The following is a 4,435-nucleotide window of genomic DNA, read 5'->3' as shown; positions in this document are numbered from 1 at the left end:
CTGATGAGAGGCACAAACATACTCTTCCCAGTTCAGGCCCTGGTCTACCTGCCTCTGTTTGAAGGGAAGGGCTTCTTACCTTCAGCATCTGAAGGCCCTACACCATTCCTGAACAAAACCAAAATATTTGTTGGTCCAGTAAAAATGTATCCTGAAAAGCCATACTGCAGATTTATCATGTTTAGTTGAGGTCTCTAAAATACCAAGTCCAGTGCAAAACCCGTGAAGTAATAATAAAGAGATCTTTAAAGGCTTTCACTTGGTCTAGAATGAATTACATGCTGTTAATATATGGTACAAAGCTATTGAAAAAACAAAGGATTACTGCCCTGCAAGAACACTTTTGTTCTAGTAACCTGATTTCCTGGACCTTCTCAACCAGTTCAGATCCACCAGCTTGCAAAAGATGAGATGACCCGTCTGGCTGTTTGTCTCTGCATGGTCACACTTAGGATGGCCTTGGGACAGCACACGCTTTAAAGGACAAGTCTGGACTCCAGATTTTCAGTCTTCGATATTGTTTATTATTTCTCATCTACAAAATTTTCTTCCAGCCTGACCGGCAAGGCAGCCAAGGGCACTCTGACCTCCCACTGGCCAGTCGTCTATTTTTATACTAAAAACTATGTACATCATATTTACCTTTATTTCCCAATACCTTTCACCCATATTAGCAAGTGCACCTTCACCAAGAACCAATCCCAAAGTGCCAACATCACCACAGAAAATGGATGACAAGAAGAAGAAAGAAGGACAAGACATGCCCCGATCCCTCCATCTTGTCTCCATAACCCCCCTGTACCAAAATCCTAAAATCTATATTTTCACCCTGTAAATACTTCATTCTTACACCATTCATCCCAAGTGACTCTCTTGTCCTCAAACAGGTGGCACATCCCTTGCAGGGTCAAAATCCAACCGCCAGGCGCTTCTGGCAACATTCCAGGATTTCCAAGCCCCCCAAGAGTTGTCTCGGTAACTCAGGACATCCGGAGTGATGTGCTGAGTTCCCACAATGAGAGGCAAAGACTTTCTCTGCACAGCTCTGACTGTCCTGTGCCCACAGACAAACCCTGTCAGGGCTCCCAGGCACACCACGCAGATTCCCAGCTCTGTCAGGTGTCTGGCTGACACTGAATTTGTGGCTGTGCAGCCTTCTCAGAGCCTCTGCATCTGAGAAAAGATTATTTTGGATTGCTCAGTTGCTAAAATAAACACTTCCTCTCACCTCCCCAATATTCACTAAAATGGAAATTGGACCAAAGCCTGGTATTATGTATGATGTACAAAAGGGAAAGCAGATTTCTGAAATCATTACACATCCTCATTTTGAAGTGCTATGCTTTATTTCACACCACAATCAAAAGTATTCTCCTACTTCAATTTTCAAGAGTAGGTTGGACACTTTAGATACAATTGCAGTCTATATTAAGTAGGAGAAAAAATGAGAGGAGAATTGATACTTATTTATTCTTTTACTTTCATCTTATTGCTGGTTCAGTCTGACTGAATTCTAATATGTGACCTTATGCAATAGACCTTTTATTTTATTTCAGCTGCTCCATATTTGGGCTACATTTTTGATGTATTTGATGGAAAAAATTTTTAAGAACAGGTGTGTGTTCACATTTGCATACATACACGTTTGTATGCATCCTGTTCCCCACCTATTATTCTTCTAAATTTATGGAGAGGAAGAACAAATGCTTGGTTTTTTCTGTGAGTCTGTAGTAATGTCAAAGTTTAGCCCCAGCCAACAGCCAAAGCCCAGGCAGCTGCTTGCTTATGGCCCCACCAGGGAGATCCAGGGCAGAATCAGAAGAGTAAAAGATAGGAGACTTGTGGATTGAGATAAATACAGTTAAACAGGAAAAGACACACCCACAAGTAAAATAAAACAAGGGATTAATTCACTGCTTCCCATGGGCAGGCAGGTGTTCAGCAATCTCCAGGAGAGCAGGGCCCCATCACTTAACGGTTACTTGGGAAGACAAACACCATCACTCCAAACATTCCCCCTTTTCTCCTTCTTCCCACCTTATATCCTGACCATGATATCAAATGGTCTGGAGTATTCCTTTGGTCAGTTGGGGTCACCTGTTCCAGCTGTTTCTCCTCCCAATCTCCCATGCATCACCAAGGTCCTCACCAGCACGGCAGCAGGAAAAGCAGAAAAGGCCTTGGCTCTGTGTAAGCCCTCCTCAGGGCTTAACAACAAAAACCCCACTAGGTTATCAAGCCTGTGTTCAGCACATATTCAAACCTTACCCCATACCAGCCACTGTGAAGGAAATTATCCCAGCTGAAACCAGCACAAGTAGTTTGAGCTACTGCAATTGCAAATAAAATAGAGGATGCAATCCTTTCACACATCAGATATATCTCTGACTGCTGTATGAGCACAAAAAAAGCAGCCACAGAAAAACAATTGCCTTTTAAGCTATGTACAAGGCTATTTGTTTCTAGCCAAGGCTCAGCACTCCTCTCTGCACAACAGAAAACAGTTTCTTCTTCCTACAGGTTTGATCTTTGTCAGCACAGGCCTCCTGCAAGACTAACACTGTTAGGGATTTTTAAAGGTTAGGGGAGAAGTTCAATTGCTCAGTGGCTCATCCCTCTCAGCTCTATTGCTCACTTCTGTGCCTTGCCCACTTCCCTCCTACCAGCCTGAACTTCAATAGGACTTCATCAGCCCAAGATTTTGTCCCACACTCCAATTGCTAATTAAAAAAAAAAAAAAGGCAGATCCATTGCCCAAAATACAATGGATCTGCTCCAGTTTCTAGTACAACAAAGCAGACTGCTATCAGAGCTGTTCCTTGGAGTGCACATACAAAGGGGCAGAAACATACCTGGTTTTACAGGAAGGTTATAAAACCCATCTGGGAGGGGAAGCTGGGGGAGCTGTGTGTGCAGGTGGGTTTGTCAGGGCAGGGAAGTCCCACAAGGATGTTTGCCATGACTTCTCACAGAGCTGCTGCAGGACTGACTGCCAAGCAGCACAGGTTGGTCCATGCTCCTGCTGCCAGGCCAGAGCCATCAGCAAATCTCTGCAGTCCCACCTCACCTTGGCAGAAGAGCTAAAGGAAGCTACGGGAGAAAGGACACCACACATCAGCATCTGGCTGATAAGAAAGCAACCAGATTGCTTTTTTCCAGTACTAGATTTGTTCAGGTAGCTCTTATTCCCCACTGTGAAGTGCAGGCAGACAGAGGTGTACGAAGCAGTGTGAAATATGCCTGAGAGGAAAGACCTCACACTCGCTCTCTCTGCTGGCATCAGCACAGACATGTGAGCAGCACAGAGATGACCATCAGGGACATCACTCTTCAGTGACTCTGAGCAGGTACCACACGTATCAGCTACAGGTACAGAGTCACACCTGTCCCAGGTTGTAACTCTCCCAGTAGCTGATCTGTGTGAGGTGGTTTGGTTTCTCTTTCTGAAAGCCAAGCTCAGGAAGTATATGATGTAGATTAGCTTCTGGTTTCAGTTCTTTTAAATACAGGTTCTGTTTTGTTTGGAAGGTAGCTCTATCAGCAGTGTGAATGATGGGAAGGGGAAAAAGGCAGCCAGGTACTGTTAGTGTGGGCCACAACTGGGAACAGGATTTCCCTGGTGGGTGATGCTTCTGGAGGGGGCTGATGACCAGTCTGCCCCTTTTCCCCCAGGCTGCTCCTTCCCATTGTAAGTAAATCCCCACTTTTTCAGCTTTTTCAGGAACCAGTCTGAGCAGTATTTTTTTTTTCCAGCTCCCAGAAGGAGGACATCATATCTAGAACCTATTCAGACCTAAAGGATGAACTGAGTGTGTGTGCAGGGGATGTGGCTGAGAGAATCTGCCTGCAAATGAAAGACTGGGATGGCTTTTTTGGGAAGGACAAGGTCTAACAAAAAGTCTGGGGAAGCTAGGCCCACAGAAATCACAACATCATGCAGAGTTCTACATACACACACATGCAAAAATACACACAATCCAGTCCATTCCTCCACTCCTTTTTTTTATAGGCCTGGAACTATTGTAATAATAAACTTCAATAGAGAGTACTGCTTTTGTCCACTAGTACCATTCAGTAAAGCGTTGTCATTATGCTACAAGAGTTCTACCATCATTACATTGCAAGGGTTCCATATTGCTAGTTTCATACCTCCTTGATATTTCTTGTAGGCAGCTCCTCTAAGCACTGACTCTTCCTTGTCCTCACAGCAGCCAACTGACTCCAGTCCCCCTCAGCTGACCAATCCACTCTTTTATAACACTCTTCTGATTGGCTACAGCTGCAGCCTGTTAACATCAGGCCTGCTCCTAATCCTTAATAATTGGCTCAGTGGCAACTCTTTAGGGGGTAAGATTGCTTTCTATACTACCTTTATTTACTTATGTTCTATTCCCCTACAGGTAAAGAGAATTTTTTATAGAATTTATAATATTTA

General features: G+C 44.1%; 1 long non-coding RNA gene across 1 annotated transcript; it reads right to left on the bottom strand.

Moving 5' to 3' along the window:
* Positions 1-1,328: 1,328 nt before the first annotated feature.
* Positions 1,329-4,226, bottom strand: LOC135445884 (uncharacterized). Its single transcript, XR_010439634.1, has 3 exons — positions 4,150-4,226; positions 2,853-3,090; positions 1,329-2,207 (listed from the first exon to the last, which is right to left on the bottom strand). It is a non-coding gene; the product is annotated as an uncharacterized LOC135445884 (long non-coding RNA).
* Between the last annotated feature and the right edge of the window lie 209 nt (positions 4,227-4,435).

The sequence above is a fragment of the Zonotrichia leucophrys genome, chromosome 1, assembly GCF_028769735.1.
Source record: "Zonotrichia leucophrys gambelii isolate GWCS_2022_RI chromosome 1, RI_Zleu_2.0, whole genome shotgun sequence".
NCBI lineage: Eukaryota > Metazoa > Chordata > Aves > Passeriformes > Passerellidae > Zonotrichia > Zonotrichia leucophrys.
This window is presented reverse-complemented; position numbering and strand designations above follow the sequence as displayed.